Source organism: Alosa sapidissima, chromosome 8 (assembly GCF_018492685.1).
Source record: "Alosa sapidissima isolate fAloSap1 chromosome 8, fAloSap1.pri, whole genome shotgun sequence".
Taxonomy (NCBI): domain Eukaryota; kingdom Metazoa; phylum Chordata; class Actinopteri; order Clupeiformes; family Clupeidae; genus Alosa; species Alosa sapidissima.
Genome location: NC_055964.1, coordinates 5,406,292 through 5,419,685, shown reverse-complemented (window position 1 = coordinate 5,419,685; position 13,394 = coordinate 5,406,292). Strand labels below are relative to the sequence as shown.

The 13,394-nt window shown below is 49.0% G+C and overlaps 27 non-coding genes across 27 annotated transcripts; all 27 read left to right on the top strand.

Annotated features, from left to right (window-relative positions):
• The first annotated feature begins 55 nt into the window (after nt 1-55).
• Nucleotides 56-166, top strand: trnal-caa. Its single transcript has 2 exons — nt 56-93; nt 121-166. It is a non-coding gene; the product is annotated as a tRNA-Leu (tRNA).
• A 649-nt stretch (nt 167-815) lies between these two features.
• Nucleotides 816-926, top strand: trnal-caa. Its single transcript has 2 exons — nt 816-853; nt 881-926. It is a non-coding gene; the product is annotated as a tRNA-Leu (tRNA).
• Nucleotides 927-1,295: 369 nt separating this feature from the next.
• On the top strand, nt 1,296-1,367 carry trnac-gca. The gene has a single exon. It is a non-coding gene; the product is annotated as a tRNA-Cys (tRNA).
• A 203-nt stretch (nt 1,368-1,570) lies between these two features.
• trnal-caa lies at nt 1,571-1,681 on the top strand. The gene is made up of 2 exons: nt 1,571-1,608; nt 1,636-1,681. It is a non-coding gene; the product is annotated as a tRNA-Leu (tRNA).
• A 370-nt stretch (nt 1,682-2,051) lies between these two features.
• trnac-gca lies at nt 2,052-2,123 on the top strand. Its single transcript has one exon. It is a non-coding gene; the product is annotated as a tRNA-Cys (tRNA).
• A 203-nt stretch (nt 2,124-2,326) lies between these two features.
• trnal-caa lies at nt 2,327-2,437 on the top strand. The gene is made up of 2 exons: nt 2,327-2,364; nt 2,392-2,437. It is a non-coding gene; the product is annotated as a tRNA-Leu (tRNA).
• A 644-nt stretch (nt 2,438-3,081) lies between these two features.
• Nucleotides 3,082-3,192, top strand: trnal-caa. Its single transcript has 2 exons — nt 3,082-3,119; nt 3,147-3,192. It is a non-coding gene; the product is annotated as a tRNA-Leu (tRNA).
• Nucleotides 3,193-3,562: 370 nt separating this feature from the next.
• Nucleotides 3,563-3,634, top strand: trnac-gca. The gene has a single exon. It is a non-coding gene; the product is annotated as a tRNA-Cys (tRNA).
• A 688-nt stretch (nt 3,635-4,322) lies between these two features.
• Nucleotides 4,323-4,394, top strand: trnac-gca. Its single transcript has one exon. It is a non-coding gene; the product is annotated as a tRNA-Cys (tRNA).
• A 203-nt stretch (nt 4,395-4,597) lies between these two features.
• Nucleotides 4,598-4,708, top strand: trnal-caa. Its single transcript has 2 exons — nt 4,598-4,635; nt 4,663-4,708. It is a non-coding gene; the product is annotated as a tRNA-Leu (tRNA).
• A 374-nt stretch (nt 4,709-5,082) lies between these two features.
• Nucleotides 5,083-5,154, top strand: trnac-gca. The gene has a single exon. It is a non-coding gene; the product is annotated as a tRNA-Cys (tRNA).
• A 203-nt stretch (nt 5,155-5,357) lies between these two features.
• On the top strand, nt 5,358-5,468 carry trnal-caa. The gene is made up of 2 exons: nt 5,358-5,395; nt 5,423-5,468. It is a non-coding gene; the product is annotated as a tRNA-Leu (tRNA).
• A 370-nt stretch (nt 5,469-5,838) lies between these two features.
• trnac-gca lies at nt 5,839-5,910 on the top strand. Its single transcript has one exon. It is a non-coding gene; the product is annotated as a tRNA-Cys (tRNA).
• A 688-nt stretch (nt 5,911-6,598) lies between these two features.
• On the top strand, nt 6,599-6,670 carry trnac-gca. The gene has a single exon. It is a non-coding gene; the product is annotated as a tRNA-Cys (tRNA).
• A 203-nt stretch (nt 6,671-6,873) lies between these two features.
• Nucleotides 6,874-6,984, top strand: trnal-caa. The gene is made up of 2 exons: nt 6,874-6,911; nt 6,939-6,984. It is a non-coding gene; the product is annotated as a tRNA-Leu (tRNA).
• Nucleotides 6,985-7,353: 369 nt separating this feature from the next.
• On the top strand, nt 7,354-7,425 carry trnac-gca. Its single transcript has one exon. It is a non-coding gene; the product is annotated as a tRNA-Cys (tRNA).
• Nucleotides 7,426-7,628: 203 nt separating this feature from the next.
• trnal-caa lies at nt 7,629-7,739 on the top strand. Its single transcript has 2 exons — nt 7,629-7,666; nt 7,694-7,739. It is a non-coding gene; the product is annotated as a tRNA-Leu (tRNA).
• A 370-nt stretch (nt 7,740-8,109) lies between these two features.
• On the top strand, nt 8,110-8,181 carry trnac-gca. The gene has a single exon. It is a non-coding gene; the product is annotated as a tRNA-Cys (tRNA).
• Nucleotides 8,182-8,869: 688 nt separating this feature from the next.
• On the top strand, nt 8,870-8,941 carry trnac-gca. Its single transcript has one exon. It is a non-coding gene; the product is annotated as a tRNA-Cys (tRNA).
• A 203-nt stretch (nt 8,942-9,144) lies between these two features.
• On the top strand, nt 9,145-9,255 carry trnal-caa. Its single transcript has 2 exons — nt 9,145-9,182; nt 9,210-9,255. It is a non-coding gene; the product is annotated as a tRNA-Leu (tRNA).
• A 631-nt stretch (nt 9,256-9,886) lies between these two features.
• On the top strand, nt 9,887-9,997 carry trnal-caa. Its single transcript has 2 exons — nt 9,887-9,924; nt 9,952-9,997. It is a non-coding gene; the product is annotated as a tRNA-Leu (tRNA).
• Nucleotides 9,998-10,367: 370 nt separating this feature from the next.
• trnac-gca lies at nt 10,368-10,439 on the top strand. Its single transcript has one exon. It is a non-coding gene; the product is annotated as a tRNA-Cys (tRNA).
• Nucleotides 10,440-10,642: 203 nt separating this feature from the next.
• Nucleotides 10,643-10,753, top strand: trnal-caa. Its single transcript has 2 exons — nt 10,643-10,680; nt 10,708-10,753. It is a non-coding gene; the product is annotated as a tRNA-Leu (tRNA).
• Nucleotides 10,754-11,398: 645 nt separating this feature from the next.
• On the top strand, nt 11,399-11,509 carry trnal-caa. Its single transcript has 2 exons — nt 11,399-11,436; nt 11,464-11,509. It is a non-coding gene; the product is annotated as a tRNA-Leu (tRNA).
• Nucleotides 11,510-11,879: 370 nt separating this feature from the next.
• trnac-gca lies at nt 11,880-11,951 on the top strand. The gene has a single exon. It is a non-coding gene; the product is annotated as a tRNA-Cys (tRNA).
• A 688-nt stretch (nt 11,952-12,639) lies between these two features.
• On the top strand, nt 12,640-12,711 carry trnac-gca. The gene has a single exon. It is a non-coding gene; the product is annotated as a tRNA-Cys (tRNA).
• A 203-nt stretch (nt 12,712-12,914) lies between these two features.
• trnal-caa lies at nt 12,915-13,025 on the top strand. The gene is made up of 2 exons: nt 12,915-12,952; nt 12,980-13,025. It is a non-coding gene; the product is annotated as a tRNA-Leu (tRNA).
• The last annotated feature ends 369 nt before the right edge of the window (nt 13,026-13,394 follow it).

Here is a 13,394-nt window from a genome sequence, read left to right as displayed (position 1 = left end):
TCTCCTCCGCAAAAAACACAAGCTTCGAGCAGCTCGTCTCACTTTAGCTCTGCCAGTCAGGATGGCCGAGCGGTCTAAGGCGCCAGACTCAAGGCGAAGTGCCTTCCTCAGGCAAGGGATTTCTGGTCTCCGAATGGAGGCGTGGGTTCGAATCCCACTTCTGACATAGGCTTTTATTTGAAGTGGCAATGGACAGACCCATCGCAGGGAAGTGGTTATGCGAGAAAAGACGTCAAAATGGACACCGGTGAGGCTGACTGGCTATTTTCCAACACCAAGTCCTCCATGGAAGATTAGCTGATTTTACTCAACGGAACACAATGAAATCTGTTCTTTTACTACAGACCTGACTATTTTTGCTACCACCCAAAATTCTGGCACAAGGTGTAATTGCATTCAGTTATGAGCGTTGCCTTTGCCACTCCAGAGAGTGAAGACAGTCAGACAGGTAAAAGAAATGCTTGAGTTCAGCAGTGTTGAGGGCGTTTCAGCCGCAGTGTGATACAAAATAAGCAACAGTCTGGTCCACCTTGCTGTGCAGGGGGTATAGCTCAGTGGTAGAGCATTTGCCTGCAGATCAAGAGGTCCCAGGTTCAAATCCTGGTGCCCCCTCAAACATGCACGCAAGCTGGCGTGCGCAAATGCGTTTGCCTAACTGTTTCGCCGTTTTTGTGACAGCCTGGTAAACTGGTCACTCCGTGACCTGAAAGCAAATGCTTCAACTGAAAATGAAAGGACTGCTGAAAATGTGTCTCCTCAGTCTTTTCCGCAAAAAACACAAGCTTCGAGCAGCTCGTCTCACTTTAGCTCTGCCAGTCAGGATGGCCGAGCGGTCTAAGGCGCCAGACTCAAGGCGAAGGGCCTTCCTCAGGCAAGGGATTTCTGGTCTCCGAATGGAGGCGTGGGTTCGAATCCCACTTCTGACATAGGCTTTTACTTGAAGTGGCAATGGACAGACCCATCGCAGGGAAATGGTTGTGCGAGAAAAGACGTCAAAATGGACACCGTTGAGGCTGACTGGCTATTTTCCAACACCAAGTCCTCCATGGAAGATTAGCTGATTTTACTCAACGGAACACAATGAAATCTCTTTTACTACAGACCTGACTATTTTTGCTACCACCCAAAATTCTGGCACAAGGTGTAATTGCATTCAGTTGAGAGCGGTGCCTTTGCCTCCAGAGAGTGAAGACAGTCAGACAGGTAAAAGAAATGCTTGAGTTCAGCAGTGTTGAGGGCGTTTCAGCCGCAGTTTGATACAAAATAAGCAACAGTCTGGTCCACCTTGCTGTGCAGGGGGTATAGCTCAGTGGTAGAGCATTTGACTGCAGATCAAGAGGTCCCAGGTTCAAATCCTGGTGCCCCCTCAAACATGCACGCAAACTGGCCTGCGCAAATGCGTTTGCCTAACTGCTTTGCCGTTTTTGTGACAGCCTGGTAAACTGGTCACTCCGTGACCTGAAAGCAAATGCTTCAACTGAAAATGAAAGGACTGCTGAAAATGTGTCTCCTCAGTCTCCTCCGCAAAAAACACAAGCTTCGAGCAGCTCGTCTCACTTTAGCTCTGCCAGTCAGGATGGCCGAGCGGTCTAAGGCGCCAGACTCAAGGCGAAGTGCCTTCCCCAGGCAAGAGATTTCTGGTCTCCGAATGGAGGCGTGGGTTCGAATCCCACTTCTGACATAGGCTTTTATTTGAAGTGGCAATGGACAGACCCATCGCAGGGAAGTGGTTGTGCGAGAAAAGACGTCAAAATGGACACCGGTGAGGCTGACTGGACCCCAACACCAAGTCCTCCATGGAAGATTAGCTGATTTTACTCAACGGAACACAATGAAATCTGCTCTTTTACTACTGACCTGACTATTTTTGCTACCACCCAAAATTCTGGCACAAGGTTAAATTGCATTCAGTTGAGAGCGGTGCCTTTGCCACTCCAGAGAGTGAAGACAGTAAGACAGGTAAAAGAAATGCTTGAGTTCAGCAGTGTTGAGGGCGTTTCAGCCGCAGTGTGATACAAAATAAGCAACAGTCTGGTCCACCTCGCTGTGCAGGGGGTATAGCTCAGTGGTAGAGCATTTGACTGCAGATCAAGAGGTCCCAGGTTCAAATCCTGGTGCCCCCTCAAACATGCACGCAAGCTGGCGTGCGCAAATGCGTTTGCCTAACTGTTTCGCCGTTTTTGTGACAGCCTGGTAAACTGGTCACTCCGTGACCTGAAAGCAAATGCTTCAACTGAAAATGAAAGGACTGCTGAAAATGTGTCTCCTCAGTCTTTTCCGCAAAAAACACAAGCTTCGAGCAGCTCGTCTCACTTTAGCTCTGCCAGTCAGGATGGCCGAGCGGTCTAAGGCGCCAGACTCAAGGCGAAGGGCCTTCCTCAGGCAAGGGATTTCTGGTCTCCGAATGGAGGCGTGGGTTCGAATCCCACTTCTGACATAGGCTTTTACTTGAAGTGGCAATGGACAGACCCATCGCAGGGAAATGGTTGTGCGAGAAAAGACGTCAAAATGGACACCGTTGAGGCTGACTGGCTATTTTCCAACACCAAGTCCTCCATGGAAGATTAGCTGATTTTACTCAACGGAACACAATGAAATCTCTTTTACTACAAACCTGACTATTTTTGCTACCACCCAAAATTCTGGCACAAGGTGTAATTGCATTCAGTTGAGAGCGGTGCCTTTGCCTCCAGAGAGTGAAGACAGTCAGACAGGTAAAAGAAATGCTTGAGTTCAGCAGTGTTGAGGGCGTTTCAGCCGCAGTTTGATACAAAATAAGCAACAGTCTGGTCCACCTTGCTGTGCAGGGGGTATAGCTCAGTGGTAGAGCATTTGACTGCAGATCACGAGGTCCCAGGTTCAAATCCTGGTGCCCCCTCAAACATGCACGCAAACTGGCCTGCGCAAATGCGTTTGCCTAACTGCTTTGCCGTTTTTGTGACAGCCTGGTAAACTGGTCACTCCGTGACCTGAAAGCAAATGCTTCAACTGAAAATGAAAGGACTGCTGAAAATGTGTCTCCTCAGTCTCCTCCGCAAAAAACACAAGCTTCGAGCAGCTCGTCTCACTTTAGCTCTGCCAGTCAGGATGGCCGAGCGGTCTAAGGCGCCAGACTCAAGGCGAAGTGCCTTCCCCAGGCAAGGGATTTCTGGTCTCCGAATGGAGGCGTGGGTTCGAATCCCACTTCTGACATAGGCTTTTATTTGAAGTGGCAATGGACAGACCCATCGCAGGGAAGTGGTTGTGCGAGAAAAGACGTCAAAATGGACACCGGTGAGGCTGACTGGACCCCAACACCAAGTCCTCCATGGAAGATTAGCTGATTTTACTCAACGGAACACAATGAAATCTGCTCTTTTACTACTGACCTGACTATTTTTGCTACCACCCAAAATTCTGGCACAAGGTTAAATTGCATTCAGTTGAGAGCGGTGCCTTTGCCACTCCAGAGAGTGAAGACAGTCAGACAGGTAAAAGAAATGCTTGAGTTCAGCAGTTTTGAGGGCGTTTCAGCCGCAGTGTGATACAAAATAAGCAACAGTCTGGTCCACCTTGCTGTGCAGGGGGTATAGCTCAGTGGTAGAGCATTTGACTGCAGATCAAGAGGTCCCAGGTTCAAATCCTGGTGCCCCCTCAAACATGCACGCAAGCTGGCGTGCTTAAGTGCGTTTGCCTAACTGTTTTGCCGTTTTTGTGTCAGCCTGGTAAACTGGTCACTCCGTGACCTGAAAGCAAATGCTTCAACTGAAAATGAAAGGACTGCTGAAAATGTGTCTCCTCAGTCTTTTCCGCAAAAAACACAAGCTTCGAGCAGCTCGTCTCACTTTAGCTCTGCCAGTCAGGATGGCCGAGCGGTCTAAGGCGCCAGACTCAAGGCGAAGTGCCTTCCTCAGGCAAGGGATTTCTGGTCTCCGAATGGAGGCTTGGGTTCGAATCCCACTTCTGACATAGGCTTTTATTTGAAGTGGCAATGGACAGACCTATCGCAGGGAAGTGGTTGTGCGAGAAAAGACGTCAAAATGGACACCGGTGAGGCTGACTGGCTATTTTCCAACACCAAGTCCTCCATGGAAGATTAGCTGATTTTACTCAACAGAACACAATGAAATCTGCTCTTTTACTACAGACCTGACTATTTTTGCTACCACCCAAAATTTTGGCACAAGGTTTAATTGCATTCAGTTGAGAGCGGTGCCTTTGCCACTCCAGAGAGTGAAGACAGTCAGACAGGTAAAAGAAATGCTTGAGTTCAGCAGTGTTGAGGGCGTTTCAGCCGCAGTGTGATACAAAATAAGCAACAGTCTGGTCCACCTCGCTGTGCAGGGGGTATAGCTCAGTGGTAGAGCATTTGACTGCAGATCAAGAGGTCCCAGGTTCAAATCCTGGTGCCCCCTCAAACATGCACGCAAGCTGGCGTGCGCAAATGCGTTTGCCTAACTGTTTCGCCGTTTTTGTGACAGCCTGGTAAACTGGTCACTCCGTGACCTGAAAGCAAATGCTTCAACTGAAAATGAAAGGACTGCTGAAAATGTGTCTCCTCAGTCTTTTCCGCAAAAAACACAAGCTTCGAGCAGCTCGTCTCACTTTAGCTCTGCCAGTCAGGATGGCCGAGCGGTCTAAGGCGCCAGACTCAAGGCGACGTGCCTTCCTCAGGCAAGGGATTTCTGGTCTCCGAATGGAGGTGTGGGTTCGAATCCCACTTCTGACATAGGCTTTTATTTGAAGTGGCAATGGACAGACCCATCGCAGGGAAGTGGTTGTGCGAGAAAAGACGTCAAAATGGACACCGGTGAGGCTGACTGGCTATTTTCCAACACCAAGTCCTCCATGGAAGATTAGCTGATTTTACTCAACGGAACACAATGAAATCTGCTCATTTACTACAGACCTGACTATTTTTGCTACCACCCAAAATTTTGGCACAAGGTTTAATTGCATTCAGTTGAGAGCGGTGCCTTTGCCACTCCAGAGAGTGAAGACAGTCAGACAGGTAAAAGAAATGCTTGAGTTCAGCAGTGTTGAGGGCGTTTCAGCCGCAGTGTGATACAGAATAAGCAACAGTCTGGTCCACCTCACTGTGCAGGGGGTATAGCTCAGTGGTAGAGCATTTGACTGCAGATCAAGAGGTCCCAGGTTCAAATCCTGGTGCCCCCTCAAACATGCACGCAAGCTGGCGTGCTTAAGTGCGTTTGCCTAACTGTTTTGCCGTTTTTGTGTCAGCCTGGTAAACTGGTCACTCCGTGACCTGAAAGCAAATGCTTCAACTGAAAATGAAAGGACTGCTGAAAATGTGTCTCCTCAGTCTCCTCCGCAAAAAACACAAGCTTCGAGCAGCTCGTCTCACTTTAGCTCTGCCAGTCAGGATGGCCGAGCGGTCTAAGGCGCCAGACTCAAGGCGAAGTGCCTTCCCCAGGCAAGAGATTTCTGGTCTCCGAATGGAGGCGTGGGTTCGAATCCCACTTCTGACATAGGCTTTTATTTGAAGTGGCAATGGACAGACCCATCGCAGGGAAGTGGTTGTGCGAGAAAAGACGTCAAAATGGACACCGGTGAGGCTGACTGGACCCCAACACCAAGTCCTCCATGGAAGATTAGCTGATTTTACTCAACGGAACACAATGAAATCTGCTCTTTTACTACTGACCTGACTATTTTTGCTACCACCCAAAATTCTGGCACAAGGTTAAATTGCATTCAGTTGAGAGCGGTGCCTTTGCCACTCCAGAGAGTGAAGACAGTAAGACAGGTAAAAGAAATGCTTGAGTTCAGCAGTGTTGAGGGCGTTTCAGCCGCAGTGTGATACAAAATAAGCAACAGTCTGGTCCACCTCGCTGTGCAGGGGGTATAGCTCAGTGGTAGAGCATTTGACTGCAGATCAAGAGGTCCCAGGTTCAAATCCTGGTGCCCCCTCAAACATGCACGCAAGCTGGCGTGCGCAAATGCGTTTGCCTAACTGTTTCGCCGTTTTTGTGACAGCCTGGTAAACTGGTCACTCCGTGACCTGAAAGCAAATGCTTCAACTGAAAATGAAAGGACTGCTGAAAATGTGTCTCCTCAGTCTTTTCCGCAAAAAACACAAGCTTCGAGCAGCTCGTCTCACTTTAGCTCTGCCAGTCAGGATGGCCGAGCGGTCTAAGGCGCCAGACTCAAGGCGAAGTGCCTTCCTCAGGCAAGGGATTTCTGGTCTCCAAATGGAGGCTTGGGTTCGAATCCCACTTCTGACATAGGCTTTTATTTGAAGTGGCATTGGACAGACCCATCGCAGGGAAGTGGTTGTGCGAGAAAAGACGTCAAAATGGACACCGGTGAGGCTGACTGGCTATTTTCCAACACCAAGTCCTCCATGGAAGATTAGCTGATTTTACTCAACAGAACACAATGAAATCTGCTCTTTTACTACAGACCTGACTATTTTTGCTACCACCCAAAATTTTGGCACACGGTTTAATTGCATTCAGTTGAGAGCGGTGCCTTTGCCACTCCAGAGAGTGAAGACAGTCAGACAGGTAAAAGAAATGCTTGAGTTCAGCAGTGTTGAGGGCGTTTCAGCCGCAGTGTGATACAAAATAAGCAACAGTCTGGTCCACCTCGCTGTGCAGGGGGTATAGCTCAGTGGTAGAGCATTTGACTGCAGATCAAGAGGTCCCAGGTTCAAATCCTGGTGCCCCCTCAAACATGCACGCAAGCTGGCGTGCGCAAATGCGTTTGCCTAACTGTTTCGCCGTTTTTGTGACAGCCTGGTAAACTGGTCACTCCGTGACCTGAAAGCAAATGCTTCAACTGAAAATGAAAGGACTGCTGAAAATGTGTCTCCTCAGTCTTTTCCGCAAAAAACACAAGCTTCGAGCAGCTCGTCTCACTTTAGCTCTGCCAGTCAGGATGGCCGAGCGGTCTAAGGCGCCAGACTCAAGGCGAAGGGCCTTCCTCAGGCAAGGGATTTCTGGTCTCCGAATGGAGGCGTGGGTTCGAATCCCACTTCTGACATAGGCTTTTACTTGAAGTGGCAATGGACAGACCCATCGCAGGGAAATGGTTGTGCGAGAAAAGACGTCAAAATGGACACCGTTGAGGCTGACTGGCTATTTTCCAACACCAAGTCCTCCATGGAAGATTAGCTGATTTTACTCAACGGAACACAATGAAATCTCTTTTACTACAGACCTGACTATTTTTGCTACCACCCAAAATTCTGGCACAAGGTGTAATTGCATTCAGTTGAGAGCGGTGCCTTTGCCTCCAGAGAGTGAAGACAGTCAGACAGGTAAAATAAATGCTTGAGTTCAGCAGTGTTGAGGGCGTTTCAGCCGCAGTTTGATACAAAATAAGCAACAGTCTGGTCCACCTTGCTGTGCAGGGGGTATAGCTCAGTGGTAGAGCATTTGACTGCAGATCAAGAGGTCCCAGGTTCAAATCCTGGTGCCCCCTCAAACATGCACGCAAACTGGCCTGCGCAAATGCGTTTGCCTAACTGCTTTGCCGTTTTTGTGACAGCCTGGTAAACTGGTCACTCCGTGACCTGAAAGCAAATGCTTCAACTGAAAATGAAAGGACTGCTGAAAATGTGTCTCCTCAGTCTCCTCCGCAAAAAACACAAGCTTCGAGCAGCTCGTCTCACTTTAGCTCTGCCAGTCAGGATGGCCGAGCGGTCTAAGGCGCCAGACTCAAGGCGAAGTGCCTTCCCCAGGCAAGGGATTTCTGGTCTCCGAATGGAGGCGTGGGTTCGAATCCCACTTCTGACATAGGCTTTTATTTGAAGTGGCAATGGACAGACCCATCGCAGGGAAGTGGTTGTGCGAGAAAAGACGTCAAAATGGACACCGGTGAGGCTGACTGGACCCCAACACCAAGTCCTCCATGGAAGATTAGCTGATTTTACTCAACGGAACACAATGAAATCTGCTCTTTTACTACTGACCTGACTATTTTTGCTACCACCCAAAATTCTGGCACAAGGTTAAATTGCATTCAGTTGAGAGCGGTGCCTTTGCCACTCCAGAGAGTGAAGACAGTCAGACAGGTAAAAGAAATGCTTGAGTTCAGCAGTGTTGAGGGCGTTTCAGCCGCAGTGTGATACAAAATAAGCAACAGTCTGGTCCACCTTGCTGTGCAGGGGGTATAGCTCAGTGGTAGAGCATTTGACTGCAGATCAAGAGGTCCCAGGTTCAAATCCTGGTGCCCCCTCAAACATGCACGCAAGCTGGCGTGCTTAAGTGCGTTTGCCTAACTGTTTTGCCGTTTTTGTGTCAGCCTGGTAAACTGGTCACTCCGTGACCTGAAAGCAAATGCTTCAACTGAAAATGAAAGGACTGCTGAAAATGTGTCTCCTCAGTCTTTTCCGCAAAAAACACAAGCTTCGAGCAGCTCGTCTCACTTTAGCTCTGCCAGTCAGGATGGCCGAGCGGTCTAAGGCGCCAGACTCAAGGCGAAGTGCCTTCCTCAGGCAAGGGATTTCTGGTCTCCGAATGGAGGCTTGGGTTCGAATCCCACTTCTGACATAGGCTTTTATTTGAAGTGGCAATGGACAGACCTATCGCAGGGAAGTGGTTGTGCGAGAAAAGACGTCAAAATGGACACCGGTGAGGCTGACTGGCTATTTTCCAACACCAAGTCCTCCATGGAAGATTAGCTGATTTTACTCAACAGAACACAATGAAATCTGCTCTTTTACTACAGACCTGACTATTTTTGCTACCACCCAAAATTTTGGCACAAGGTTTAATTGCATTCAGTTGAGAGCGGTGCCTTTGCCACTCCAGAGAGTGAAGACAGTCAGACAGGTAAAAGAAATGCTTGAGTTCAGCAGTGTTGAGGGCGTTTCAGCCGCAGTGTGATACAAAATAAGCAACAGTCTGGTCCACCTCGCTGTGCAGGGGGTATAGCTCAGTGGTAGAGCATTTGACTGCAGATCAAGAGGTCCCAGGTTCAAATCCTGGTGCCCCCTCAAACATGCACGCAAGCTGGCGTGCGCAAATGCGTTTGCCTAACTGTTTCGCCGTTTTTGTGACAGCCTGGTAAACTGGTCACTCCGTGACCTGAAAGCAAATGCTTCAACTGAAAATGAAAGGACTGCTGAAAATGTCTCTCCTCAGTCTCCTCCGCAAAAAACACAAGCTTCGAGCAGCTCGTCTCACTTTAGCTCTGCCAGTCAGGATGGCCGAGCGGTCTAAGGCGCCAGACTCAAGGCGAAGGGCCTTCCTCAGGCAAGGGATTTCTGGTCTCCGAATGGAGGCGTGGGTTCGAATCCCACTTCTGACATGGGCTTTTACTTGAAGTGGCAATGGACAGACCCATCGCAGGGAAATGGTTGTGCGAGAAAAGACGTCAAAATGGACACCGTTGAGGCTGACTGGCTATTTTCCAACACCAAGTCCTCCATGGAAGATTAGCTGATTTTACTCAACGGAACACAATGAAATCTCTTTTACTACAGACCTGACTATTTTTGCTACCACCCAAAATTCTGGCACAAGGTGTAATTGCATTCAGTTGAGAGCGGTGCCTTTGCCTCCAGAGAGTGAAGACAGTCAGACAGGTAAAAGAAATGCTCGAGTTCAGCAGTGTTGAGGGCGTTTCAGCCGCAGTTTGATACAAAATAAGCAACAGTCTGGTCCACCTCCCTGTGCAGGGGGTATAGCTCAGTGGTAGAGCATTTGACTGCAGATCAAGAGGTCCCAGGATCAAATCCTGGTGCCCCCTCAAACATGCACGCAAGCTGGCGTGCGCAAATGCGTTTGCCGTTTTTGTGTCAGCCTGGTAAACTGGTCACTCCGTGACCTGAAAGCAAATGCTTCAACTGAAAATGAAAGGACTGCTGAAAATGTGTCTCCTCAGTCTCCTCCGCAAAAAACACAAGCTTCAAGCAGCTCGTCTCACTTTAGCTCTGCCAGTCAGGATGGCCGAGCGGTCTAAGGCGCCAGACTCAAGGCGAAGTGCCTTCCCCAGGCAAGGGATTTCTGGTCTCCGAATGGAGGCGTGGGTTCGAATCCCACTTCTGACATAGGCTTTTATTTGAAGTGGCAATGGACAGACCCATCGCAGGGAAGTGGTTGTGCGAGAAAAGACGTCAAAATGGACACCGGTGAGGCTGACTGGACCCCAACACCAAGTCCTCCATGGAAGATTAGCTGATTTTACTCAACGGAACACAATGAAATCTGCTCTTTTACTACTGACCTGACTATTTTTGCTACCACCCAAAATTCTGGCACAAGGTTAAATTGCATTCAGTTGAGAGCGGTGCCTTTGCCACTCCAGAGAGTGAAGACAGTCAGACAGGTAAAAGAAATGCTTGAGTTCAGCAGTGTTGAGGGCGTTTCAGCCGCAGTGTGATACAAAATAAGCAACAGTCTGGTCCACCTCCCTGTGCAGGGGGTATAGCTCAGTGGTAGAGCATTTGACTGCAGATCAAGAGGTCCCAGGTTCAAATCCTGGTGCCCCCTCAAACATGCACGCAAGCTGGCGTGCTTAAGTGCGTTTGCCTAACTGTTTTGCCGTTTTTGTGTCAGCCTGGTAAACTGGTCACTCCGTGACCTAAAAGCAAATGCTTCAACTGAAAATGAAAGGACTGCTGAAAATGTTTCTCCTCAGTCTTTTCCGCAATAAACACAAGCTTCGAGCAGCTCGTCTCACTTTAGCTCTGCCAGTCAGGATGGCCGAGCGGTCTAAGGCGCCAGACTCAAGGCGACGTGCCTTCCTCAGGCAAGGGATTTCTGGTCTCCGAATGGAGGCGTGGGTTCGAATCCCACTTCTGACATAGGCTTTTATTTGAAGTGGCAATGGACAGACCCATCGCAGGGAAGTGGTTGTGCGAGAAAAGACGTCAAAATGGACACCGGTGAGGCTGACTGGACCCCAACACCAAGTCCTCCATGGAAGATTAGCTGATTTTACTCAAAGGAACAAAATGAAATCTGCTCTTTTACTACAGACCTGACTATTTTTGCTACCACCCAAAATTCTGGCACAAGGTGTAATTGCATTCAGTTGAGAGCGTTGCCTTTGCCACTCCAGAGAGTGAAGACAGTCAGACAGGTAAAAGAAATGCTTGAGTTCAGCAGTGTTGAGGGCGTTTCAGCCGCAGTGTGATACAAAATAAGCAACAGTCTGGTCCACCTTTCTGTGCAGGGGGTATAGCTCAGTGGTAGAGCATTTGACTGCAGATCAAGAGGTCCCAGGTTCAAATCGTGGTGCCCCCTCAAACATGCACGCAAGCTGGCGTGCTTAAGTGCGTTTGCCTAACTGTTTTGCCGTTTTTGTGTCAGCCTGGTAAACTGGTCACTCCGTGACCTGAAAGCAAATGCTTCAACTGAAAATGAAAGGACTGCTGAAAATGTGTCTCCTCAGTCTTTTCCGCAAAAAACACAAGATTCGAGCAGCTCGTCTCACTTTAGCTCTGCCAGTCAGGATGGCCGAGCGGTCTAAGGCGCCAGACTCAAGGCGAAGTGCCTTCCTCAGGCAAGGGATTTCTGGTCTCCGAATGGAGGCGTGGGTTCGAATCCCACTTCTGACATAGGCTTTTATTTGAAGTGGCAATGGACAGACCCATCGCAGGGAAGTGGTTGTGCGAGAAAAGACGTCAAAATGGACACCGGTGAGGCTGACTGGACCCCAACACCAAGTCCTCCATGGAAGATTAGCTGATTTTACTCAACGGAACACAATGAAATCTGCTCTTTTACTACTGACCTGACTATTTTTGCTACCACCCAAAATTCTGGCACAAGGTTAAATTGCATTCAGTTGAGAGCGGTGCCTTTGCCACTCCAGAGAGTGAAGACAGTCAGACAGGTAAAAGAAATGCTTGAGTTCAGCAGTGTTGAGGGCGTTTCAGCCGCAGTGTGATACAAAATAAGCAACAGTCTGGTCCACCTTGCTGTGCAGGGGGTATAGCTCAGTGGTAGAGCATTTGACTGCAGATCAAGAGGTCCCAGGTTCAAATCCTGGTGCCCCCTCAAACATGCACGCAAGCTGGCGTGCTTAAGTGCGTTTGCCTAACTGTTTTGCCGTTTTTGTGTCAGCCTGGTAAACTGGTCACTCCGTGACCTGAAAGCAAATGCTTCAACTGAAAATGAAAGGACTGCTGAAAATGTGTCTCCTCAGTCTTTTCCGCAAAAAACACAAGCTTCGAGCAGCTCGTCTCACTTTAGCTCTGCCAGTCAGGATGGCCGAGCGGTCTAAGGCGCCAGACTCAAGGCGAAGTGCCTTCCTCAGGCAAGGGATTTCTGGTCTCCGAATGGAGGCTTGGGTTCGAATCCCACTTCTGACATAGGCTTTTATTTGAAGTGGCAATGGACAGACCCATCGCAGGGAAGTGGTTGTGCGAGAAAAGACGTCAAAATGGACACCGGTGAGGCTGACTGGCTATTTTCCAACACCAAGTCCTCCATGGAAGATTAGCTGATTTTACTCAACAGAACACAATGAAATCTGCTCTTTTACTACAGACCTGACTATTTTTGCTACCACCCAAAATTTTGGCACAAGGTTTAATTGCATTCAGTTGAGAGCGGTGCCTTTGCCACTCCAGAGAGTGAAGACAGTCAGACAGGTAAAAGAAATGCTTGAGTTCAGCAGTGTTGAGGGCGTTTCAGCCGCAGTGTGATACAAAATAAGCAACAGTCTGGTCGACCTCGCTGTGCAGGGGGTATAGCTCAGTGGTAGAGCATTTGACTGCAGATCAAGAGGTCCCAGGTTCAAATCCTGGTGCCCCCTCAAACATGCACGCAAGCTGGCGTGCGCAAATGCGTTTGCCTAACTGTTTCGCCGTTTTTGTGACAGCCTGGTAAACTGGTCACTCCGTGACCTGAAAGCAAATGATTCAACTGAAAATGAAAGGACTGCTGAAAATGTGTCTCCTCAGTCTCCTCCGCAAAAAACACAAGCTTCGAGCAGCTCGTCTCACTTTCGCTCTGCCAGTCAGGATGGCCGAGCGGTCTAAGGCGCCAGACTCAAGGCGAAGTGCCTTCCTCAGGCAAGGGATTTCTGGTCTCCGAATGGAGGCGTGGGTTCGAATCCCACTTCTGACATAGGCTTTTATTTGAAGTGGCAATGGACAGACCCATCGCAGGGAAGTGGTTATGCGAGAAAAGAAGTCAAAATGGACACCGGTGAGGCTGACTGGCTATTTTCCAACACCAAGTCCTCCATGGAAGATTAGCTGATTTTACTCAACGGAACACAATGAAATCTGCTCTTTTACTACAGACCTGACTATTTTTGCTACCACCCAAAATTCTGGCACAAGGTGTAATTGCATTCAGTTGAGAGCGTTGCCTTTGCCACTCCAGAGAGTGAAGACAGTCAGACAGGTAAAAGAAATGCTTGAGTTCAGCAGTGTTGAGGGCGTTTCAGCCGCAGTGTGATACAAAATAAGCAACAGTCTGGTCCACCTTGCT